This window comes from Protopterus annectens, chromosome 4.part0 (assembly GCF_019279795.1).
Source record: "Protopterus annectens isolate FY-2018-M chromosome 4.part0, PAN1.0, whole genome shotgun sequence".
NCBI classification, from domain to species: Eukaryota; Metazoa; Chordata; order Ceratodontiformes; family Protopteridae; genus Protopterus; species Protopterus annectens.
In genome coordinates, this window is record NC_056733.1 from 1,803,396,599 (window position 1) to 1,803,424,275 (window position 27,677).

Sequence of the window (27,677 nt, forward strand, 5' to 3'; positions counted from 1 at the left end):
AATATGGTAATGATGTTCGGTCTTTGGTCAGGAATGGCCATTTTTAAAGTCATTTAAAGTCTCTGATAAGTTTATGTTTTTTCATAGCAATCAGGGAGTTCTCAAAACTTTTTAAACAGTCTAACATACCTTGATACTCTTTTTTGGATATTATTTTTTATCCTCTTCATGCAATGGAATTTTGGAGGGTGGGATCGAATGCGAGTCCAGTATCTGAGTTAGATGCATTCAACTGTTATCTAGATCTACTCTATGCTAGTCCTACCTGACATTTTTTTAGATGTTATATAGTCAGGGATGACATGTTAGCAGCAGGAATGTACTGAAGATACCAGGTTCACAGGTTTAGAGGTGTGTACTAGGCTAATGGCCCTGGAGCCTTTACAAGCCTAGCCCATAGGATTACCCTGGCAACATGCCACCTGACCTTAGTTCCTAGTGCCTCTGTCGAGTAGAGTCATTGGAGTGATTCCCGGGGTGAATTTTTTATTTCCCATCCACTCATAAAGATCTTGAAGAGGGCCAGCGAGGTGCTCTGCTGACATGTATGGGAAGTCTATTCCATAGCATGGGCAGTCTCTGGGTTATGAACCTGTCCCTCCAGCATGCTCTGTTGATTGTGGTAATGAGGTTGAGGTCTCTGGAGTGTGTGGTGTGAAGGGATTGTGATTTCTTTAGATGTAGCATTTCTAACAGAGCTGGGTGAGACATGGCTTTATAAGTCAAGCAGAGATTGCCTCTAAGTAGGTGATATGAGACATAGAATAGTTGGAGTTTTTTGAGTCTGTCCATATAGGACAAGTGTTTAAGGCCTAGGATCCTTTTTGTGAGGTACTTTTGTGGCCTCTCCAGTTGTTGCAAGTGTCTAGTGAGGTACATGACAAATAGGGCATTGTACTCTATTATTGGCCTAATGAGGGAAGAGCAGATGGAGACAATGACCTCTTTCTTCCTGGATGCAAAACCCTTAGTAATGAGATGTGCCAAATAGAAGGACTTTCTGACCACAGTGGCAATGTGGTGGTCAAAAAAGAGTTGCTGTCAACCTGTGTTCCCAGATCTCTTATAACGCCTTCTGTGTTCAGTGGGCTACCATCAAAGTGGTAATTCTTGGGAACCAGGTTTTTCCCAGGAGGCATGACGACACTTTTTTTTTTGGCAATGAGCTTAAGGCCATGGTTCGGACACCATTCGTTAGTCTCAGTGAGGCCTTTCTGTAGGATGTCAACATCACTTGAGTAGTTAATAATAGTTTCTGACTTGCAATCGTCTGTGAACTTTGGTCAGCCAGAGTCCCTTCGTGTTGGCCTGGACTTCAGAGAAGTAGATACCAAACAGGAGAGAACCCAGAACCAAACCCTGTGGGACTCGACTCATGACTGGTTAGCAGACTGACTCGGAGTCAGTTACTTTCACATTGTGGGTTCTATCTGTGAGCGAGTTTGCTACCCACCTAGTGATATAGGGGTTGATGCCTAGCTTAGTGAGTTTTTCTAGGATTCCTGAGTGGGGAATGGTATCAAAATCCCTGGCCAGATCAAGGCTGGCTGTATGAACCACCTTGCCTTCATCCACAGCTCTGGTGACTGACTCAAAGAAGTCGACCAAGTTGAGCAGGCATGATCTACCCTTCATAAAACCAAACTGTGTAGGATCCAGAGTTTGGAGATTCCCTATATCCTTGTTTATTAGTTCCATAGCTTTGCATATCAGACTCATCAGGCTAATGGGGCAATAGTTCCCGGGGTCTTTAGTCACTCCTCCTTTGTGGAGACGGATGACTGTAGCAGTGCACCATTTGGTAGGGACAAAGCCTGAGGTGAGGTTGTGATTGAACAAGGCACACAGATGAGGTACCAGTTCACTCTGTAGTTCAGGGAGAACACAGCCAGTGATATTGTCAGGTCCCATAGAAGCTGTATTCTTGGCCTTGGACAGTGCTGTTTTAACCTGTGCAGCAGTAATACTGGGGACCTGGCAATCTACTGGTATTGTGATTGGTCCTTTTGGGGAGGCTAAAGTTAGCACTGAATCTGTCAGCCAGTTTATTGGCAATATCTGTTGGCTCGGTGTAGGAGGTACCATTGTGCAGTAGCTCAGAGCAAATCTGGGTATTGCTGTGGAGATTTTTTACATAAATAAATAAAGTGGTTGTCTTTACTAGCTACTGCAATTCTGTTTTCATAGCTAGCTTTAGAGGATTGATGAAGGATCTCAACCTTTTGTTGAGGCTGATAAGGGAGTTTTTCCAGTCTTGGGTCTTCACCTTATTCCACATCAGTTTCCTCCTTCTGTTGTAGAGTTTGCTTATGGCAGGTGACAACCAGATTAGCTTCATTTTTTTTGAGGAGAGTGTCTTGTTCTATTGGGTATGGTGAGCTCCATGCATTTATGTATGTGTTCGTACACTGCACTGGTATATAATTCGGCGGTCATGCAACTATTCTCCATTTGTATGAGTGCCGTGAAGTTAGCCACCTCTGTTTTTAGGAGCCCAAAGTTAGCTCTGGAGAAGCTTTCATGGTGGTTACCTTTGTGGGGGTGGGAGGGATGTGGATTTCCAAGGTTATTAGTTTGTGGTTGGATCTAACCAGGGAGGAGTTGACTACTGGTATACAGCAACAGTCACCCATTGTTAGTAATGATCAGGTCAAGGATGCTACCTCTAGTGGGGTTAAGAATGAGCTGGCCCACGGCACTGGAATTAATGAATTGCAGAAAGCTTTGGGCAAGTGTATTGGTACATGAGTAGTTTACCCAGTTCATGGAGAGGTAATTGAAGTCGCCCAGTATGAGAGTGTTAAGTTGGACCCTAATATTCTCAAGGGTTCTTAAGAATGTGGAGTGTGAGTCTTGGGGCATGGTTGGGGACCTATAGCAAGCTACAACCTGAATTGCTGTCTTACCCAATGTTAGCTGCACCTGAAGTATCTCAGGTGGGTTATGTTGGGCTACCAGACAGAAGGTGTGCAAATCCTTTATGAATATGGAAACACCTCCGCCTTTGGAGGTTCAGTCCAAGTTCTGGGGCCAAAAGATGTGGAATGAGTTATAGTCTGGTAGTGCAGGGGTGTTTTCCTGCTGCCTTGAACCAGGTCTCTGTGACAGCACAAATGTCGATGCTCTCCATTTTAAGGAGTGAATAAGGTTATATTAATAAGGCCCACATCAGAAAGATAAACATGTCAGACTGCATTTTTCTTGTATGTCTTTTGTTAAAAAATGTCATTTAAATGTTGCATAAACATTTAATTTGAGCAGATGAAATGTTTATGGTAAATTTATTTTTCCATTGTTGATTGGATTAGTCCCACTAGACTATTAGTCTCTTTGCAGGGGACACCCTAGGAAGTGTTTAATATATTTCATGGTTGTTTGAGATCTGATAGAAGAATACAATTATCTGTTAACAAATGAATAGTCTGAATACACATTTAAAATATTTAGAAACACAGTTTCAGTTTGTTATAAAGTTTTCAAGGATCTCATACACATAGCTAATATTCAATTCCAAATGTACAAAACTACGATGAGAAGACTGCAAACAGATATTTATCCAAACTCATTGTTTGATGTGAGGGGCAGATCATCAGTCACCATCCCCATACAATGGCCACATCATTACCGCTGCTCAGAGAAACGGAAGTAATTGTTAAAACATCACTTAACTGCCTTTCTTATTCTGCAGGTACATTTGAAGAAACATACATTTTTTAACATACAGTGCTCAAATTATCACAACTGAAGTATTTTTGTTTAAGGAGATGAAATTATATTCTTTACTACCTGTAAATATTACAGTTATGATGCAACCAGGGCTGGCCTTAGGAAAACTGGCACCCTAGGTGAAAAGGCTCCATGCACCCAGCTGCACAACCCATATTGGCCTATTCTAATTATGCAGATAACTTAATTTTCTTTCTTTTTATCACAATATGGCTTACTCTTCATTTTTTTCCTACCGTTATTCATTTGTTCATTCAACATGTTCTACTTAAGCAAAATGCACTAAAATAACTTTGTAGGAAATAACTGTACTAAGCCAGAAGTCTGGGAGCCATGAGGTTTCTAGATACTCAGAGATGCATTTGCGAATTTTTTTTAAACAACTTTTCCATCGCATGTTGGCATGAATGACTACAACGATCGGGGAAAGAAATTTCAGTCTTACTCTTCAACTTTGCTTTTTCTTGCATACTTTCAGCACATCCTAACTGGCCAAAAGCAGTATTCATAATCAGCAGTGCAAATGTGCACAAAATCAGATGGTAACTAGAAGTGATGTAAATGTTGTTATGCTAATTAGGACTGTTTTACACCAGTTGTAATTCATAGTCAGTTTTTCCCACAGTTGTCACAGATGTGGTATAAAAACGAAAGACTTGCCAAAAGTATCAGAGTTGCAGTTGGTGAAAATACTATCTCCTGCAGCAAGCTTTACTCTTTCTAGGTTAGACATGCTTGTCTTGGCTAGGCCAAATCCACTGGTGTCCAGTGGTGCTTACCCACTAAAAAGGCATAAATACAGGAATAGGATTATTCATTATAACTTTGATAATCAAGAAATCCTTGATAGGTTTATAGTGGACAGGGATATTATAGGGGTCTTAGTGGGCATGTATAATCCCAATAGGGGTAGTGGATGAATTTGTTGATATCCTACTCCTGTGGACATCGAACTATTTATAGCGTTCACTATACTTGCCACAAGGATCTTCCAGAGACAGTATGGGGAGACAGTAGGGATCATACAGGCTTCTGCTTTAAGGATACGGAGGGACTTTCTAGATGTAATCTTGATGTGTGCGTCAGTGCATCTATTGCCTGGGTGTCACTGCTGAACCATACTCGGACTATGAGTGCCTTTTATGGGATGGCATATTTCCCTGAGGTACGCAGTGTGATAGATTACAACTATAGGTTCATAGGTTCATACTAGGCTATCTGCCCTAGGGCATTCATAAGCCTAGTCAGAGTGTGTTTGGCTTTCGCCACCCATTTTAAATTAATTTTGCTATGACCTTTTTCGAGGTTAGTATACTGTGCCTCTGTCTAACAGTGACATAGAAGTGATACCCAGGGTAAACCTACAATCTCCCATCCACTCATCAAGATTCCTCTTGAAGAGAGTCAATGAGGGACTCTGCCTAATCTGGACTGGGATTTTATTCCAGAGTGAAGGGAGCCTCTGGGATATGAATCTGTCCCTCCAGCATGTCCTATTTATTTCAGTGCTGAGGTTCAAGTCTCTCGAGCGAGTAGCTCGATGGGATTTGGATTTTCTAAGGTGCAGCATGTCCATTAATTCCAGGTTGGACATGGCTTTATATGTCAGGCACAGATCGCCTCTGATCAGGTGGTATGCCACTGAGTACAGCTGGAGTTTCTTTAACCGGGCAGCATATGGCATCTGTTTGAGCCCTTTGATCCTCTTGGTGAGGTACTTTTGGGGTCATTCCAGTTGCTGCAGGTGTCTGGTAAGGTACATCCCAAAAAGGTCATTGTACTCAATTATGGACCTGATGAGGGATGAGTAAAGAGGCACGATGACCTCCCCTGATCTAGATGTGAATCCCTTCATGATTAGGTGGGCTATATAAAATGTTTTTCTAACCACTTTGGCCACGTGGTTGTCAAATGAGAGATTGCTATCAACTTGGGTCCCCAGGTCCCTAATTACTTCTTCTGTACTTAATGGATTACCACCTATGTGGTAATTTGTGGGCACTTTGTTTTTGCCAAAGGGGATGACTATACACTTTTTGGCATTTAGCTTGAGGCCATGGCTCTGCCACCAGTTGTCTGTTTCTATGAGGCCCTTTTGGAGGATGCTTGTGTCAGCTGGAGAGTAGATTATGGCGCCCGGTTTGCAGTCATCTGCGAACTTGGTCAGCCACAGTCCTTCCGTGTTGGCCTGTACCTCTGAGAAATATATACCGAACAAGAGAGGTCCCAGGACTGAGCCTTGTGGGACGCCACTTGTAACTGGTTTGGAGTCTGACATGGCTCCAGCAATTCTAACCATGGGGGTTCTGTCCTTGAGCCAGTTTGCAACCCATCTAGTGACATAGGGGTTTATATTTAAGCTGGTGAGCTTATCTATAATGCCCGAGTGGGGTATTGTATCTTAGGCTTTTGCGACGTCCAGGTAGGCTGTGTGGACCACCTTCCCCTCGTCAATGGCCTTGGTGACTGTTTCAAAGAAATTGACCAGGTTTAAGAGGCAGGATCTGTCCTTAACAAAGCCAAACTGGGTAGGATACAGTGTCTGTAGGTCCCCAATATCTTTATTTATGAGGTCCATGATGATCCTTTCCATAGCTTTGCAGACCAAGCTAGTCAGGCTTATGGGGCGATAGTTTCCAGGATCCGTTGAGGCACCACCTTTGTGGAGAGGGACCACTGTTGTTGTACGCCACTCTTTGGGTACATATCCTGTAGTAAGGCTGAGATTGAACAGTAGCTTTATGTTTGGGTTTAGCTCTTCTTGGAGTTCATGTATGACGCAGCCTGGGACAGGGTCTGGTCCCATTGATGCTGTGTTTTTTGCTTTGGAGTGGGTGGCTCTTACCTGAGCATCTGAGACGTTAGGGGGGCAGCACTCTGCTGGGATAGATATTTGCCCTTTTGGTGGGGATGGGGGGAGAAGTTTGCGCTGAACCCATCAGCTTGGATGTTGGCAATGTCTGTGGGTTCGGTGTATTTTTTGTCATTTTGGACTAATTCTGAGCATATCTGGGAATTCCCTCCCAGGTTCCTAACATAACTAAAGAAAGCCTTGTGATTATCCTTAGTGTCCTGTGCAATTTTTCTCTCGAAGATAGCCTTAGACGATTTTATGAGTGCCCATAGTTTTTTGCTAATACTGATCAGAGATGCCTTCCCTTTTTGGGATTTTGCTCTATCATATAGTAGCTTCCTCCTTCTATTGTATAGTTTGTTTATGGCTGGGGTCCACCAGACAGGAAGCCTGCCTTTGGAGGATTGGGTCTTGGTTTTATTTGGGATTGCATGATCCATGCATTCCTGAAGGTGTTCATAGAATGCGTTTATAAAGGATTATGCGGTCTGAGACGTATTTTCCACAGGCCCGGGGGCTTTGAAGGATTCCACCTCGGTTTTGAGGAGTGTGAAATTTTCTTTAGAGAAGTTTTTCACTGTGGTTTTCTGGGCAGGGGGTGGGGTCGGAATGTGAATATCCATTGAGATTAGTTTATGGTCTGATCTTACCAGTGAGGGATACACTTCTGGTCTGGAGCATAGAGTCCCCATGTTGGTGATGATCAGGTCCAGTATGTTTTCCCCTCTTGTGGGAGTGGTAATAAGTTGTTCCATAGCATTTGAGTTTATAAATTCTAGGAACCTTTGGGCTAGGGTGTTGGAGCTAGAGTAATGCTCCCAGTCTATGTTTGGGTAGTTGAAGTCGCCCAATATAATGGTGTTTGGAGAGACCTTCATATTTTCCAGTGTTCTCAGGAAGGCCGAGTAGGGTTCCTGGGTTTGGGAGGGTGGTCTGTAGCAGGCTATAAACTGGAAGGCAGTTTTACCCACTGTTAGTTGCACATGGATAGTCTCTGATGCTTCATGCTGTGCCACCAACCTGGAGGTGTGGGTATCTTTGATGAATATTGATACTCCCCCTCCTTTTGTGGTTTGGTCCAAGTTTTGGGGCCGAAAAGCATGGTATGAGGTATAACCAGGTAGTGCTGGGGTGCTCTCGGGAGCCTTGAACCAGGTTTCTGTTACTGCACAGATATCGATGTTCTCCATGCTAAGGAGAGTTTCGAGTGCGTGCATCTTGAGGTTTAGACTTCTGGCATTGAGTAGCATTACTCTTAGTTTCTTATCCCTTGTGATACCTATGGAGGTGGGTTTGTCTTTTGAGCCTTGCCTAAAAAAGGCACTATGGGGGTAGCAAGAGCCTTTGCCAATATCCAAAAGCCCAGGGGTGACAGGTGCAAGCCGTCCCTAGCGAAGCATCGTGGCTTGTCGAGCATGTCATCCCAGGCTGATAGGCATTGAATCCCCTTTGAATGACACCAATACTTAAGCCAATTGTAGAAATTGATCATCTTGTCTTCATATTGTGGCATCATTCTTGGTGAGGTTAAGATGCTACTCAAGGTCAGGGTCATACCGGCCTGGGCTATATGGTCAGGGAGCTCCTCTATGTCTCTTTTCATGTAGTCCAGGGAGGTACGTCTCAGGTCATTCACACCAGCATGGACAATGACTGAGTCATATTTGTACTTTTCTTGGAGTGACCTGAGTGCTTCTGTTATGTGGCGGATCCTAGCACCCGACAGGCAGCTCACCGTGACCTTCTCCTTATTCAGCCTGGTGAGCGGGACGTCAGTGTGCCTGATGATAGAATCACCTATTACAAGTGTATCAGGTGTGTTGTTTAGCCTTAAGGGCTGTGACTGTTTGGCACACTGGCTTTGTGAGCTATGTGTTGCACGTGTTTTGTTTTGGGGTAGCGGTTGCTTGGGTGTCTGCTTTGGAGGTCTCTGCTGCTTAGGCAGATTTTTATTTAGAGCCTCCGAGTATGTTTTTGTGTGTTTATGTGTTTGGTTTGCTGTCGTGGTAGGTTTATGTGAGACTAGAATTGTAGTGAGTGCGGTTTCCTTCTCCTCCTGACTGGTTAGGCCAGTACTGAGTTGAGAGAGCTTAGCCTCCAGTTTGGCTATATGGTTGCATCTCTCACATGTGTTGGAATTTGTTGGGAGGAGGAGAGGGTTGTCTGTGTACATGAGGCAGTTGTAACATTGCCTCAAGATTCCCAGATTCACCAGCTGGACCGGAGAGGAGATCTGACAACTGACTTTTGGATGTGCTAGAATAGTACTGGGAATTCCTTTATAATTGAAAAAAAGGGGCCTATGGGGAACAAGGTACTCAAGGGGAGTTTGTGAGGGTGTAGTGCTTTTAATTTTTTAGTGCTAACTTATATAATTGCTTTAGTGAGCAAGTGCCAGGTAACTTAAATGCAATTTGTTACAGGTAACAAATGCAAAAACGACAAACAGTAACTTTCTTTCAAGTGAAACAAGGAAATAAGTACAGTAAGCAATGCAGATATCACTAGGGATCCACAAAAGCGCTGAAAAGCTGCATTTTAGGTGGAATTAGCGTTTCAGGGAAATACCAAGCAAACAAACAACAAGCATATAAACAAAGCTAGATTCAGGAGGCCTGGATCTAGTCTATGCTACAGCAAACAAGGTGTACCAATTTCAGTAAGAAACAGTTCAAATATGCAGGCACTATAAGCCTTTGACCGGAAATTCCCAACTCAGAAGGGCAGAATCCAGCCTCTCCTCCCGCAAGAGTGCAGACCACGAACCTTGTTAATGTAAAATAACTGGCCTGAAGCCCAAGTGCTTAAACCAGAACTAATACACTTTTAGAATAACAGACACTGAGCCCTCAATCAGCAGTTCCCAACTTAGAAGGATGTAAGCTACCTGTCCTGCCACCACAGTGCAGGCCACAAACCTTCCTAATGTAAAACAACTGGTCTGAAGCCCAAGTGCTTAATCCAAAAGACTTAGAATGATAGCTACACTTTAATCAAGTTACTACCAAGCAGTAATAAATACAACCGAATACTTTAAAGAATGCCTGGATTAATGCTCAAGTTATACAAACAAAGCTAGATTCAGCAGGCCTGGATCTAGTCTATGCTACAGCAAACAAGGTGTGCCAATTTCAGTAAGAAGCAGTTCAAATATGCAGGCACTATAAGCCTTTAACCAGAAATTCCCAGCTCAGAAGGGCAGAGTCCAGCCTCTCCTCCCACAAGAGTGCCGACCACAAACCCTCTTAATGTAAAATAACTGGCCTGAAGCCTAAGTGCTTAAACCAGAATTAATACACTTTTAGAATAACAGACACTGAGCCCGCAGTCAGCAGTTCCCAACTTAGAAGGATGTAAGCTACCTGTTCTGACACTACAGTGCAGACCACAAACCTTCTTAATGTAAAACAACTGGTCTGAAGCCCAAGTGCTTAAACTAAAAGCCTTTGAATGAGTTACACCAAGCAGTAATAAATACAATTGAGTACTTTTAAAATGACGCAAAAGCAAAATAAAGTAGGAAGAAACACAAATACAGTAAAAGCAGATACATTTTTTTTTCCACAACTGAACTTCTTAGGTAACAGAAGGTTGAAACCTGAGACAGCTTTTAAGAAAGAAATCTCAAAAGAACCAATGAGGTGCTTAGTCTAACCTGTAGTCCAGGTGGCCTCAGTCAGCCAATGACCTCAAACAATTCTCTCTCACTGAAATGCCTGATGGCTTTGGCTAAACCAAGATGTCCCTGAATATGTGCTCAGACACACAGCGTCCACAAACACTAGGCCCAAATACAAGCCTGAATATGGAAATGCTACAAATATCCCCACTACTTAGAACAAACTGCAGAAATGTTTCTCACAGCTGAAAAGCAGCAGTGAGCCTTTAAATGAAAGTTTTAAACAGCTAAAGGAGCCTCTAGAAAAAAGAGTTTAACTGCAACAAGTTATCAGGAACAAACAACCCAACAGATGCTTAATAAAAGTGGACAATTTCCAGTTAATACCTCACACACAGTGAAACTAGCTAGAAAAATACACAGTACACAAAGTGCTATAAATAACAAAGAAATAAAGAACAAAATAAACAAAAAACAGGATACATAATGTTATACATTATAACTCTGAGTTTCCTCAGTGTCCTTCCTTCGATTAGCTCAGTGTGAAATGGCAGAACACTCACAACTATGTCAGAGTTAGGGCCCCTTCTGGTCCACTGGGTGAGCAGTACCACAGTAGGATGGGCTCACAGTCCATCCATTGCCAAGTAGTGTGTGATGCATGGGGATCTATCACTAGTGTCTCTGCTCAGCATGCAAACAGTGCACATGATTCCCATATCTGGCACACTAGCTCCCTCTACTGCCTCTTCCTGCATAGTACAATGCCCAGCAAGTGGAATTTTTATTTTATTTTTTTAGTAGTTATTAATGTTAACAGTAATTGATGTATATTCATCAGTATCTTTTTGTTTTCCTTTCCCTCCCCTTTCTCTGGCAAGAACTGCATTTGGAGCTACAGAGAAGAAATATAACACATCCATGTCCCAGACCCGTACTGTAATTGATAGGGTGTTTTGCCTCCTAAAGAGCCGTTTCATGTCCTGGACAAGTCTGGGCATAGCCTTCAGTATGTCCCAGCTACTGCATGTAGAATGCTCACTGTCTGTTGCATTCTGCATAATATGATTATACACCATTCTGATGGTGAAGTGACCAATGCTGTTAGTAGAGTTCGCATTTCCAGTCCCACTATGACTGATGACCAGCCGGCAGCAGTATTAAGGGACCCCGTGCAGCATACTTGTGCATAGCATGTGCTGTACAGGTGGCATCTAGTCCAAAACTATGAACCAGGACATTCAGATTAGTATTTCTTTTTTTTTTTTACAAAACACATGGAGTATAATTGATGCATGCTGTGATACCTATGGGCTATGCTGTGTGGTGCATGGTCCACTTGCACTGCTTATCTGACTTTCTTTCATCTTAAAAAGAAAAAGGTACATCTATGTATATATATATATATATATATATATATATATATATATATATATATATATATATATATATACACACACACAGATATCTCTCTCTCTCTCTATATATATATATATATATATATATATATTTTTTTTTTTTTTTCACTAGCTGTTTACCTGAGTGCTCACTGATTACTGTGCAGTGATGCCAGAAAGGCAGTCAGTCAATAAATGAGTCAACAGTTGCACATGTATTAAATGCTGTTATTTTTTATTATTTATTTACCATGTAAAATAAACATGGACTGTCAACACTGAGATATGCAACTTTAATTTTCAATTTATACGTAAAGAAGTATGTTATAGGTGGTGCAGTAGTACAGCAGTTAATGTTGTCACCTCAGAGCAAGAGGCTCTCCTGTTTGATTCTCGGCTGCGAAGCCTTCTGTGCTGAGTCTGCATGTCCTAACTGCATTTGTGTGGGTTTTCTCCAGGTGGTCCGGTTTCCATCCACACTCCAAAGACATGCATCTTAAACATTTCTCCCTGGGCCTCAGCTCAAAATAGGCTCTGTCCTAGTCGGACTTTCCTGGTCAACAAATGTTACATAAATAAATACATACGTAAATGTTACATTGTACTTCACATTTCTTTAGTACTGTCATAAAAAATATTATCGAGGACAGAATCTCTCTTCATTTGTGCAGTAGTGATGTATGTAGGTACTTAACATATATACATAGAATTTATTCCTCCCCACAACACAACTGCATTTAATCAAAAATGTACAAGATTGCAAATCCTGAATGTGGTGAAAATAATAGCAGGATAGGGATTAACCTGGCACACATGCCCCCACCCCCAAGCTTCACTGCACTCATATACCTATGCAGGAATGTTAAATCCCAGTAGCTCTAGAACAAAGGAGTCATACACATCTCCTATTGATAGGTTTGAAAATGGTGCAACAGATGTGGAGGATGGACTTCCATGGGAAACTTAAGGTGAGTTAGCTGAATGGTGCGATCTACAGGATGAAGGTGATCATCCTGTTAGTGACCTGACATTGCTTTGTGACTGTGACCTTGACCTAAAATGTAAGGCTTGCTTAGGTACAACACTGACATGGCCTGTGAGAAATGCGTTGTGATTGCTCACTGTGAGTGCTGACATTACTATCTTGAGATACAGTGTTAGTATCATGTGATCTTCCCCCATGTGTCTGGACTATACACCATCCACTTCCCCAGGTTACACTGAGTCCAGCTTGACTCTAGTATGTCCTAACCAGTATATGAATGGAGGCTGCGACTGATGCCTGGTGTGCCACCATGCTACGCATCACTGAAACCATGGTATTATCCCATCTCTATGTCAATTCAATGTACTATTTGAAATTTTCATGCATACCCTGTAAGACTTTAACCATTTCTAGCTGACTCTCTGCTGCAGTGGTTTGAGCACTATCGGTGTCACAGCACATTTCTTGTTGTGCTGCAAATGCTTTATATGTTTCTTAAGGTAGTTCAAAGTAACTATTTTAGCATTTATGCTCATAAGAGGAATTTTTTAACTCTCTCCCCATTTTTTTACTATTTTCCCCACTTTTATGTTTTCCCTGCCTCTTGCAATAACAGGTTTATGGGTTGAAAGGTATAGCCAGCTGTATCACTCAACTATCTCTGATTCTGCAAATGTTCCTGTTTTTGTCTTATATTTTTGCCTTGTCCAAACAACATCTTTCATTTTCTGGTAAATGTACAGTAAATCAATAATACCACTCATTAGAGTTTCATACTTTCTTTTGTTTAAAACATACTTTCTGAAGCAAAACCTGGCAATCAATTATCATTTTAAGTAAATTTGGGCATTATTTATAAACTGTCTTTATGTATCCCTTATCCCCAATTGTTTTTTTATTTGTCCAGATTTATTATGGAAAGAAGATGAAATGTATACCAATGTACTATAACAATAAATGTTACCATGGTCCAAATGCTCCTGTTACTTATAAAATAAGTAATAAATCCAAAAAAGAGAAGCACAGGAGCAAACCAAGGCTGGCAAGGCAAGTCAGCATAAATTCAGCAGCTGCTATAGTTTATTCAAACAGCAGATGGAAACGCTTATTCAAGCAATGAGTCAAACAGCAAATAGAAAAGCTTATGCAAGCAATGAGTCCAGGCCAGGTTGAAGTAAAATCCAAGCTATTTATTGGTAAGCGCTTTCACCCTGTTAGGGTGTAATGGAGTTGAGAAATGGCATTGCACGTCCATATTTCTCACACCCTTCACTAGTAGAGAATGTCGCTGATATGTGTCCTGAAGTTAGAGATTCAGTAGTTAAATTTTCAGTTAGTTATACACAAGACATTAATAGTATAAAAGAGGTTTTAAATAAGAATTGGAATTTACTCTTACTTGACTCACAACTTCGAGATATAGTCGGGAAGGAGCCTTGTTTTAGATATAGGAATAAGTTAAACTTATATAGACTTCTTTGTTACCCCCGGTTGTCTACCCAGATTAATGGGCACACCATCAACACTTTGGGTACTGTTCCATGTAACAATTGTAATTCTTGTAGTTTTTTGGATACGAGTTCCCAGTTTATCCATCCACTTACCTCTTATTGTTTCAAGTTTCAACTTAGTGCAGATTGTAACACCTCACGTCATTTACTTAGCTAAGTGCACTGCCTGCCAAGCATTTTATGTAGGAAAGACGGATAGACGTTTACGAGATAGGGTTAGGAAACACCTCTATTGCATACGTATACAATCCCCAAGCAGTGCACTTTCTAAACATATAGAGAATGACAATATGCATTCCTTTGTATTTTTAGTATTACAAATTAACCACCCAGGTATTAGGGGAGGGGACACAAGTAACTACACTGAGAGGCTGGAATTACAATGGATTATCAGATTTAGAGCAGACCGTACACCAGGTATGAATGACAAAATCCCTTTGAAACCTGTTCTTAAGAATAGGAGATTAATTGTGAAATGAATATATTTTAATGTTTTATTTTTAGTTAATTTTTATATTTGCTCATATTTATAGATTTAGACATATGTTTATTTATATATATTGTTTATGTATAAAGTTTTTCACCATGAACAGGTAGTGATGTCAGTTCAATTTCCTTATATAATGTCAGCTGTTTCCATTGAATGATTGTTTTTATGGTTTGAAGAAGCCCTAACAGGGTGAAAGCGCTTACCAATAAATAGCTTGGATTTTACTTGAACCTGGCCTGGACTCATTGCTTGCATAAGCTTTTCTATTTGCTGTTTGACTCATTGCTTGACTAAGCTTTTCCATCTGCTGTTGAATAAACTATAGCAGCTGCTGAATTTATGCTGACTTGCCTTGCCAACCTTTGTTTGCTCCTGTGCTTCTCTTTTTTGGATGTATACCAATGTGTTTTTGTCAACGCTAAGTACATTAACAGTTTTCAAAGCAGGTAAAACCCTTTGTGCTCCTATACTTTCTCTCAATTTTTCTGTAATTGTTAGTACATGGAAGAGATAAAGGTCCATTTATTACAAAGAATTATGACTGGGGTTCTGATCATAACCTTTATTATGTGTTCTTGGATCAGTGCTTCTAACACATATTATGCAGGTTATGATCAGTGACCCAGTCATAATCCTTTATATGAATATATAAAACATACAATTGCAACACTTTCTCTTTACTGCTAAAATATACCTTCTACATACTAATCATAAGACCCATAAATTATATGCGTTTAATTTTTTTCACATAGGTTGTATACTAACCATTTTATTCAACATTATAAAACCATTTATGGGAACTATTAAAATAATAGCAAAGCATGCTACTACTGTTCCCTTCTGAATACATGTCATACTCAACAAATTATGCATAAAAACAATGTAATTAAGAATTTCTGGGATAACCTTGTGCCTTGCCTCTCCTTTTATTAGCTTTCTAGTCACTTTCTTAAAATATGGTACTGCATGCTTAAGTTTAAATCCAATGTAATGTTAAATTCCTAGAAGCATCCCATCTTATTTCAGTTAACTAAATAAATACATACTAACATTAAGCTGTTTCAGAAATAATTCTGTGATCAGTTTTCAATCAGGAAACTTAAGAGCACTTTTATATTAGATGCTAAGTGACATTAAGCTAGTACATCCATGGTTTGATGAACACCTTCACACCGTATGACTTTTAATTTGATATGCTATATAGTGTACTGGGACTGCTATAATATTTCAGACTATTATTTTACTTAGCATTAGTTAAATACATAGTTTTTTTTAAATTAATTGATTTCTTGAGTCTCCTTTATTTCATATAATAATTTGTGCTGATATTAAAACAAACTATATTCTTTTGCAAAAATCCTATAGATAAGTTCACTAATAATTACAGAAACAAAAAGGCATGGAATTAATTACAAATGCCACTGTCCATAAGATCAGTCCTTGCTGCCTTACCTTTCACTTGTATAATGATCTCAAACATTCACGTATACATTGACAGAATCAAAATTGCAAGTAGGTTGTTACAAAGTCAGCATAAGTATTACACTGGCACACAAGTTTCTGCATGTTACCCTATAAACTAGTCTGTCCCACAAAATTCAAAGTTTAAACAAGCAGTACACAATTTCACAAAATTAACCCCAAAAGCCATAACAACAATCTGAGCTAAAAACAGCAGTCCCTGACAAGAAACTTCCAATATTGCATAAAAAAAAAAAAAATAAAATAATAGGTTTCTTAACGAGAATCACTGGTTTTAGTTGAAAAATAGATGAAATGATATTTTTCTAAAAAGGCCGATAATTTCTGATTAGAGGTTTCCACAAAACAGTCTTATCTGCTAGAAGCAAAGCTCTTAGCCGATTTCGGCTTCTATGAAGCCCAAGAGATGCTTCTTTTCTAGACAGAAAGAATGTAATGGATCCTTGGGATTAGCTAATAAATTTTGAAACTGTCCAATTGTTTCCTAGGCAGGAAATAACCCATATAGCCAAAGGCTACTGCATCTACTGTTATAGATAAGTGCAACTTGTACAATTGTGCTTTAACCTGTGTAAACCTCCAAAGAGAATTCAACAATCTTTCATAGCTAAGCAGTTTATACCCCTTCATTCCTCAGATATCTACCTGAGGTAAGCTTCTTTGAACTCAGCTTGGGTTATAATAATAGCTACGCAAACACTTCCAAGCAAAAATCCTAAAATATTTGGGCACTGCTGCATTTGTGGAAGTCATATATATGTCCTTCCATTGTTGCTTTGTAAATTGCTTTATTGTCTCTCATCCCAATCTTTTCTAACCTCCATTCATAGTTTCTTACAGTTATCATGCAATATTTCATATGCTCTTATTAATTATCCCTTTTTTAATATAATCTTTTCTTTTATACTCATAGGTTCATAGGTAGGTAGTAGGCTATCAGCCCAAGGGCCTACGTAAGCCTAGCCAGAAAGGTACCATAGCTTACGCCACCCAAGAAAGTTATTTTCCTGTGCCACTGTCTAGCAGAGACACAGAAGTGATCCCCGGGGTGTATTTCCCATTTCCCATCCACTCATCAAGATTTTTCATGAAGAGTGCTAATGAAGAACTTTGCTTGACATAGATGGGTAGCTTGTTCCACAGTATAGGAAGTCTCTGGGATATGAATCTATCCCTCCAGCATGTCCTGTTTATTGTGGTGACATTGTTTAGGTCCCTAGAGTGTGTATCTCAGAGGGATTGGGGTTTCTTTAGGTGTAGCATGTCCAACAGCTCTGGGTTTGACATAGCTTTATATGTTAGTCAGAAATCACCTCGGAGTAGGCGATATGCTATGGAGTAAAGCTGGAGTTTTTTGAGGCGATCAGTGTAGGGCATTTGTTTGAGGCCAGTAATCCCTCTTTGTGAGGTACTTCTGTGGCCTTTCCAGCTGCTGCAGATGTCTTGTGAGGTACATTCCAAAAGGAGCATTGTACTCTTATAATGGATCTAATGAGTGTTGAGTAGAGGGGAACAATGACCTCTTTTTTCCTGGATGAGAACCCTTTTATGATGAGGTGTGCCATGTAGAAGGACTTCCTGACTACTGTGGCGATGTGACTATCAAAGGAGAGACTACTGTCCACCTGGGTCCCAAGGTCTCATCACACATTCGGTGTTAAGTAGATTGCTGCCTATGTGGTAGTTCATGGGTACAGAGTTTTTACCAAAGAGGATAGCACTGCACTTTTTGGCATTGAGCTTGAGGCCATGGCTCTGACACCAGGCATCTGTCATAGTGAGGCCCTTCTGTAGGATGTCCACATCATTTGGGGACTTGACTATGGCTCCTAGTTTGCAGTCATCTGTGAACTTCTTAGCTTGATGCCTTCTGGGTTAGCCTGTACTTCAGAGAAGTAGATACCAAACAGGAGAGGTCCCAGGGCGGAACCCTGTGGTACTCCACTTGTCACTGCTTTGAGGTCAAATTTGGTGTCTGCAACTTTTACAACTAAAAGTCTACCCAGAGCTGGTCTTTCACATATGACTCCACTATCCCTTTCTCTTTGCCTGTACTCATTTTGATCCCTGGAATGGAAGGTAATCTCTAATCTGAAGTCCAAACCTCTGCTTGGCCTCATCCCATTCTACTACCTTTCTGTCTCTAGTTATTTTTACTTTTGCTGGAATTTATCATGAGGAAAGAGTCAGACTACTAAGATTCCAGACAATGGCACCACTTCTATGTGGTTTTGGCTATTGTTAAATCATTTTCTATCAGAGGAGGGTTACATCATCAGTGTATTAAAGTAAGCTTGATTTTCTGTAGTTTGACCATATTTCGTTTGTGAAGATAGTAAATAATTTTAAGTATAGACTCCTACAACACACCCTTGCTGACAGAGAGGTGAGAGGAAAGGGTTTCAAACATCTCAGCATGTTATACATGCAGTGCAGGTAACTAGTGAAATACTCAAAGCATGTGAAGCCTCTGCCAAGCAGGGAAATGTTCTCCAAGAAAACTGACTGTGCTGAAGTTTTCAGAGAGGTCTGTTAATAACGCAGCTGTTCCCATTTTGCAATAATGTATCATTTTTTCCTTAAATGGTCAGGAATTACTAACAAAATATGCAGATCCATGTTGTTTGCAATACAATATATTGCAAAGCTATTTCTTGGATTCCTTCACTATCCGTAGTCACTTCATATACAGAATATGTTACTACAGTCTTTATTCTCATAATCCAAACACCCTATTTCTAAAAATATATGCAGAGTAAACTAGCAATCATTTACCACAATTTCTTAATAATTGCCCCTAAACTGCGGCAGTCCCTTCTAGGATTCTTCAAAGGCATCAGATCCTCAACCTCTTATAGGAAAAGTCTGAAAACCCATCTACATTTTTTTTTTAAAGAGAGACTGCCACTCTAATATGCCCTCCCTGTATTCCTTGTCAAAAACTGTACTTCTTCATATACCTGATATAACCAAAAAATATTAGCAATGCTGAATAAATCTTTCCCCTATAATAAATCTATAAAAAGTTCCTAGAGTTATAGCCCTTTCACAAAATACTACAATTTCTCACCTGCCTAAACTCACTAGATATAAATGGGAATATTAGCTTAGTTGGAGAGGGCTTGTTCCTATATTCAGTGTGTGAAAAAAGTGATGGGTCTACTAAGACCAATTTTACTAGTTTATGTAAAATATATTGTTGTTTTACTGAGTTTGTAAGCTGCTATAATTACTTTTATATGTAATAGCCTTGTCAGTACTCTTAGGTATGAAATAATTTGTTATTACAATCATATTGCAGTTCTCTCTTTGTCTAATATCACATGTATGTCAGAGGATGTACTCTTTGGCAGAGTTTGAAATTGTTTCATGGGGATCCATGCTCTACCTTAATTAACAAACAAACACTTAAAGTTTAATAAACTGTTTTTCTTAAAAACTATGGTTTCAGTTAAAGTTACATATTTTACAAGTGTTTAATATTACTGTTTCTCCATAAGATGCAGCTATCTAATCAGAACTTTCAGAAAACAATCATGACGAGGGTGTGTTATTGCATATATTTATGCCCCTTTGCATTCTGCTGTTCATGGGTAAATATTAGGCTATCAGTCTACACATTATTGCAAGCCTAGTCAATAATTTGAGGTCAGAATCAAACCCTGTACTTTGTACCAGTGAGGTTAAGACCTTAACCATTATGACCCTCCCCTGCCCCATATGCCAAAGAAACAATGATGGCAATCTGAAATGGTTTCATTACAGATTATATGGCTAATAATGGTGGTCATAAAAGGAGATACTGCCAGCACAGCTAACTGGAATTTTGTAAATAATTATATGTAATTTGTGACTATCAATATGATTCATATGAGATGCTTGTGTTACAACTGTATTAGAACTATATTCATGGGTATATCAAACTTGTTTGTACAGATATGTGTTGAAAAATGTTTTTGCAAAGTGCTTGAAATGTATCCACAATGTGCCCTACTGGAATAGAACAGAAATGTACATGCACTATTGTAAATGTTTAAATGTATATATTTTAACAGTGGAAACTGGAATACAGGAGGTTAACTTCAGTCCAGCAAAACTACAGAAAAATAGCTGAAATTAAATTATGTTATGGCTTTGCAATAGAAGATGATATCTTTCAGGTTTAATGCAGCAAGGAGACACGATGTCTAAAACTAGGAAGTTTTTTGTATTGTCTTTAAAGTGAAATGTAAAGGAATGCAATTGTTTTATGACTTCCAGCATCTACCAAAGATCTGAGGTCTATGTATTTCACAGGTAGATGCTGAATACTGCTAGCTTCCAGCAGTGGGCTTTCATCTGGGATAAAGTCAGATGACAAGAAATTATGTCATTCTGCAAGCTATCCCAGCAGTAATATTTGAGATATTAATTTGAAGAGTCTCTTAAAGAAACACAGCATTCTACATTGTCTTTCACCTGACAACAACTAGAAAATGCATTCACCACATCTGCCTTGCTAAGTACGTTAACTAGGGTATAGTAATTCTCTTAGATAAAGTCAAGAATATAGAAAAACTTCGATATTTTTCTTTATTTATCCGAGACTGTCCTGTAATGGGTTTTAAATATTTCCAGTGGTTTTGAACTCGGATGTCACTGTGAATATATACCGAGTATTTTCTTGTTTTTTTACTACTTATTATTACATATACTTAAACCTTTAATTGTGGCTGATCTGTCTAGAGATATTTAAGCTCTGCATATTTATTTGGTGATACTGTGTGGGCCACTCCTAATAGCCTTGCTCTTGGTCAAACTACCATTTGTATTAATAGTAAAATTACACAGTAAGTTTAGACACCCTTTGTTAAGGGCCTTAGAAGTAGCTGATAAGAGTTGGCTGGTGGCAGTGATAACTGCCTTATAGTCTGGGCAGTGGCAAAATGGGGGGCATAGCTAGTAAACCTGTATCAGCCTTTCCCAGGTGTGTGTGTGTGTGTGTATGTGTGTGTGTGTGTGTGTGTGTGTGTGTGTGTGTGTGTGTGTGTGTGTGTGTGTGTGTGTGTGTGTATGCAAATCAAACCTAAAAAGAGTGTGTGCGTCAGCTACTTGGGCAGGGACACACAGCACTGGTTGGACATATAGGGTGCTGAAGGTCTTGGCTTTGCCACTCAGCTGAGATCTCCACTCTATAGCTGTGCCAGTGGGAAGTCTTTTTGAGGATCTGGAGAAAGAGGGAGAAACCTGCCCGGGACTGACTTTGGTCTCTATGTGTTCTTAAGGGAAATCGCACTTGATGCAGAGAGCTGTATCTGAAAATACTGTATGTGTACTTGCTAACCTCCCAGTGTACATCTCCCATTGGTGCCAGTGGTGAGGATTGAGGCTTCCTTATTACTGGTCTAGTGCTGGGTCATCACAATAGTATTTCTTAAATATATAGTCCATGTGTAAAATATATGCAGTTTATCAATATTTTCCAAGTGCAGATACTTTCTACTTCTCATTGACTTAGGAGAAAAATTAAGAGTTTTTGCTGCTTGTCTGATATCACAAAACTGTATGTGAGGACATAATCCATAGGTAATGGGGTCCTTGTTCAGAAAGACAGTTTAGACTTCTTAATAATGATTCAATGCCTCTGAGTTTAGGTTTAGTCATTTTGCATATATTAGAATGTACAAGGCAACATATTACAGAAAAGGCATGTAAACGGACAAAAAGATGTATCTGATGCATTATCTATGTTGAAAACTAACCAGCATATACAATTATTTCTTATGTTAATACAAAATTGGTTTGTCCTGGACATATTTATCAGTCTTACATATTAAATGATACAAATTCATGTTTGTTAAACTAATTAAACATACAGTGGAACTTTTTAATATGTATTCTAAATGCATGCACTTGTTTAACTACATAAGTTAGATTAGGGCAGAATAATGTTCACTCTCAACAGTATCTGACTTATCACTTATTTATTCTGGAAGCAATGTCTGTTGGCAATAATTATTATAAACTGATTTTCCTGAAACTAAAGTAATGATTTCAAAGAATTTTCAGAAACAGTTTTATAGAAGAATTAGATGGAAATGTAGTAAGCTAGTAAAGAAAATAATCTCTGTGGAATTAATGGTAAAAAATGACAGTGTTTATCATGAAGCAGTATGTAAAGTTATACTGGCAGTGACAACCATAACTTACACATTTCCATTTCATGGGCATTTACTGCCCAGCTTCCCAACAAGTGCATGTATAAAGTTGTTATATGTCAAATACAATGACATTATTCAAGAGATAATTATAATTATACAATGAACCCCCATTAATATTCCAAAACGTGCATGCTGATTAGCCAGCGTGCCCGTTGTAAATCCCACAATATACCAACGGAAAAAGTTCTGGTCGCCTAGACCTTTTTCCCTTGGTATAGTGTCCAAAACCTTTTTGTAATAAATAAAAAAAAAATGGAGCAACGGAGACTTTCTTTTCTCTGTTGCTTCTGTTTCAAAGCATTGATGTACTGGGTATGCGTAGGAACACAAGTCCCATACGCATGCACAGTATATCAACACAAGGAAGCAGTATACCACCACTGGTGGAAGAACAGTAATGCGCCATTATACAAAGACATTATTTAAGAAAAGTGAGTATTTTTTTCTTAAATAATGCCATTGTTTAATAGCAATAACCAACTCTGTGGTTGTGGTATATTGAAATGTTTTTCACGGTTGGCTTTATTTTATAACTCGGACTTCGCCCTCACGATTAAACCACTCCAACCATGGGTAAATCTTCAATATACCACAGCACATCATTGGTTATTGCATAAATAAAGTACTAGTAGATATGTAGCCTTCCATCCAATGCTGTTAGGTCACATCAGAATCCTTCAGTGACCTCCTAAATAGCATCCACAGAGTTTACTAAAAAAGAACATAGATCCAATTGCTATGCTTTTCTTCTAAGATGACATGCACTCACACAAATGCTGCTCATACAGCTATAGACAATTTAGTGTCAGCAGTCTATCTACATCATTACTCTGAGATGTGGAAAGAAAACTGGAGTACTGTAGAAAACCAATGCCAACTCAGAGAAGACATCTGGACTCCACACAGAAAGCACTACAGCTGCAAAACAAACTGGAGAACCTCTTTCAGTAAGGTAACAATGCTACCTCCTGCATCGCTGCCAGACTTCAAGATGTACTTACTTACATATGATCAGTTATACTAGCAGTGGTCCCTGATAACATTCTGTGGTAAAACTATTCTTAAACTAAAAGCATGGCCTACTTCAGCTGATAACCTCCCAAGTGAATACCTAAAAAAGCCTCTGACAGCACTGCCTGCCCTGTCTCAATCCTTACTAATAGATCAGGCCAGAAATCCCTTTTGCCCTCTCTGTGGAAAAAATCATACATTATCTCTCTGCACAGAGGAGGAAATTCAACCGACAATACTAACGTCTCCCTCTTCTCCAAAATAGGTGAAAAGGTATTCAAAAACAATTGTTAAGCTCTCTCTTGCAGGAAGAACTCCTATTCCCCACACAACATGCCCTCGATCCTTCCCATAGTATTAGCACTATACTTCTAACCTATATAAATACTATATAGATACGGTCAATAAAGCTAGAGATAAGGGCGAACTAGTCTCTTCTACTTCTAGACTTATCTAAAGCCTAATCTCCTCTCTATTTATAGACTTATATAAAGCCTTCAACACAGTTTGCCACAGCAAACTTCTCCTTTAAATGTCTTTGTTTGGTCTCTCTCAGCCCACCCTTCTATGGTACAAAAGGTATCTTTCCAATAAGTATCAGTCAGTAAAATGGCACTCCACTCTCTTTCTACAACTCCCAGTTGCCACTGGTGCAACACAAGGTTCTTTTGGTCCCCTCCACTTTTACATTCTTACTAACACCCTCCACACATCCACAAAACGGGTGCCCCTAATACAACATGCAGATGACTCCACACTCATTTGTACATATGACAACATGGCACACCTCCAACAATTACTCAGGAAGCATTAATAGCAACTGAAACATGACTTGGTGACACATAACACATGCTCAACCCTACAAAAATAACAAAAAAATACTATTTTTCCCAAAATCCTTCTCCTATGAACCTCTCTCTTGATAATACAACCATTTAAGTCACTTCTCATAGCAAATTATTAGGGATGATAGTGGATGGTAATCTTAAATTCATCCTGCATATACAAAACTGCAGATGAAAAACTCATCAAAAACTAGGAAAGCTTTATAGAGCCAAAAACCTTCTCACCAACATAACTAAAGCTAAACTTGCCACTACTTACCTCATCCTCACATTTCGTTATGGCACACCCATCCTTATTAACCTTCAGGCATCACAAAAATCAATACTTGAACAATGTTATAAAAAAGGTGGTAAATTTACAGCAAATACCCCTTTTCTGAGCCCACCACTGTCTAGCACTACAAAGCCTAAATTGATCATAACTACCCCATCAACTAACATGTTCATTGCATCTTACCACTATAAAATTATCCAGAATCCATATGCTTGTTCAACACTAAATAACATTCTACACAACAATATTTCCAGTCCATCATTACAGTCCACAAACCTATCAAATTTGTTGGACTTCATAATTGTGTAATGTTGCTAAGGCCAGAAATGCCTTACCTCTATCCATCAGGTCAATACCCTCTCTCCTATCTTTCAAAACCATTATGAAAGATGCCCTAGCCAAAAACTGGCTCTGTTCTTGCTCAACATCAGGATAAACTATATCCCTAAATGTGGAGAAACATTTATTCATACCTTACATCTCCTTACTTTCCTTTCTTCACTCACTTCCTTACTTCTATCAGTTTTTCTCCCTTGGCCTTCTCTCTAAATATACCATAATCCTGCTTTTATCTCACTTCATATTGTAGTTCCTGTTTATATTATACTAACTTACCTTTAATTTCTCTATAAACTGGCTAAAATTTATCTAACTATTACGCCACTGTCATATATCTTGTATCTATAACTTAACCAATGTTTTTCATATTATGCCTAAGTTGGTACAATTATTTAAACTGAAGTTGTTTTTTTTGTATTATTTTTGAAGATGGTAACATTATTGTTCTTAAAATGTTTTACAATACTTTGGGAGCTTTTTTCCTTGGGCCATACCTCCCAGCCGTACCAAATTATTCAGTTTTTATAGAGTTTTGAGGTCCAAATAATGGAGTTCCGTGATTCCCGAGTGGCACCCCTTCATTTCCAATTTTCCCAGTTTATATTATACTAACTTACCTCCCAACCGTACCAAATTATTCAGCTTTTATAGAGTTTTGAGGTCCAAATAATGGAGTCCCACGATTCCCAAGTGGCACCCCTTCATTTCCGATTTGCCCAGCTTTTTCTTTGCTTTTTGAGCCGACGTCATCGCTCCATCAGCCTGGAGGGCTTTGAATTTGAGAATTGCCTTTCTGTGAGTGGGAACCAAATTAATGCTGGCGTACTGCAGAGCTACTTGCTGGACTCATTAGTACTCAGGCTCAAACCCTGTACCTTGGGTACAGGTAAAAAAAGCCTAAAATCCATAGCCACCACCACTTGTGAATTTATGCCTCATATTTTTGTTCTGTTCCTCATAAAATCTGTAGTTTTCAGGACTTTTGGGGCAAATCAGCGAAGGACTGAATTAATTAATAACAGGCATTTGAATTTCAGACTTCATATTCTTGAGAAAATATATGGTAACACAAAACCTTTTACTCTAGCAATTTTCCAAGTTTATAAGATCAGTATTTGTGTGTGTGTGTGTGTGTGTATGTGTGTGTGTGTGTGTGTGTGTGTGTGTGTGTGTGTGTGTGTGTGTGTGTGTGTGTGTGTGTGTGTGTGTGTGTGTGAATACACCTGGTGGCTAGAAGTACTCAGGCTCAAACCCTGTACCTTAGGTACAGGTAAAAAGAGGCTAAAGTCCCTAGCCACCACCACTTGTGAATTTATGCTTCATATTTTTGCTCTGTTCCTCATAAAATCTGTGGTTTTCAGGACTTTTGTGGCAAATCAGTGAAGGATTAAATTCACTAAATAATGACAGGCATTTGAGTTTCAGACTTCATATTCTTCAGAAAATACATGTTACACAAAACCTTTTATTCTAGCAATTTTCTAAGTTTATAAGATCAGTATTTGAGATTTGTCCCTATTTTGGGGCTGTATTTCCCCATTATTGGCTTTGTCCAGTTTTTTTTTGTGCTAAGACGTTGAGAGCTATGGTGAGAAGTAAGAACTGAATTCTGTATTTCCCCATTATTGGCTTTGTCCAGGTTTTTTTGTGCTAAGAGTTTGAGAGCTATGGTGAAAAGTAAGAACTGAATTAACTAAATGATAGCCATTTAAGTTTCAGTGTTCCTATCTTTCAAGAAACTGCTGATTTGGCATAGTGGTATGTTATTCTGACTGCAATACACAGGGTCCTGGGTTCAAGTATTGGCAGTGAAATGCATGGTGGTAACATAACATTTTATTCTAGCAACTTTCCAAAATTATACAAGCAATGTTTAAAATGTGCCCCTGGTTTTTGGCCTTTTGCTCCCCCCCCCAAATAAAACGGAAATTGAAACTAAGTGCAAGTATCTGTACAACATGCATATGGCTTACACTACTGTCATTAAATATATATATAACTGTAAACCAAATGTTCCAAAACTCGGGGTGTAGTACCAGCAGAATCAAATAAATGAAAACTAAAAAAACAACGGTTGCTGGTATACGCTTGGCACCAATGCAGTTCTTTGTAGAGTCTCTATTTAACACAATAAATGCTCACCACGTTGAGCATTAGAAGAAAGTAAGTTAAATCCACAGATATCAATTGCTGATGTACATACGGCACAATCACAGCTCTATCTTCCACGATGAAGAATCACCACGTGCAGCAGTAGTGAAAAATAAAATCCTTTTATTCACAGTAAGCGCTTTCGCCTTTCGGCTTCCTCAGACTGTATAACAATGAAACATAGCTAAAACATACATTTAAATACTCTGAAGTAACTGCTCATTGGTTAGAATCCACAAACTTGTCATAAAAAACAATACAACTCTAACCGGAAGTGACTGACGTAGACATGCCCATACGCTAGCATGAGTTCTTTAAAACAAGAGATAGAAGAGTAAAAAATACAAAAATATATAAAGCGTTCAGTGTTAAAATACAATTGCTGCCTTTTATACTAAAACCAACTGAGCTCTGAACTGTTCAAGATCGTTAAAAAATATATATATATAATTGAACATCAATGAACTCTTTGTGTGGTATGCGAACAAAAATTGTTCTCTACCGCCAATACGTTTAGACAAACTTTGAGTTGATTACCTGAAAGTATTCACCTACGGAAAGGTTGCAGGATCTATAGTTCACAATAGAATGAATCAGATCCACGACATATGCTGAAAATGCAAATAAAAAGAATTGTGTACTCGTGCAAATGGTATAAACTCCTATGCGATCCTCACCTAATGCCACTCTGTTAGGAAACAAGGAACACAGTAATATAAAATCCTTATTATCCACTACAACTTGGTGACGTCAGTCCGTTTCAGCTGATAGGGAACTGCAAAATTCTATATTG

At 39.2% G+C, this 27,677-nt stretch overlaps 1 protein-coding gene across 4 annotated transcripts in view; it reads right to left on the reverse strand.

Annotated features, from left to right (window-relative positions):
• GRIA1 (glutamate ionotropic receptor AMPA type subunit 1) overlaps window positions 1-27,677 on the reverse strand; it is a 2,520,544-nt gene that overhangs the window by 2,150,964 nt on the left and 341,903 nt on the right. The window lies entirely within an intron of this gene.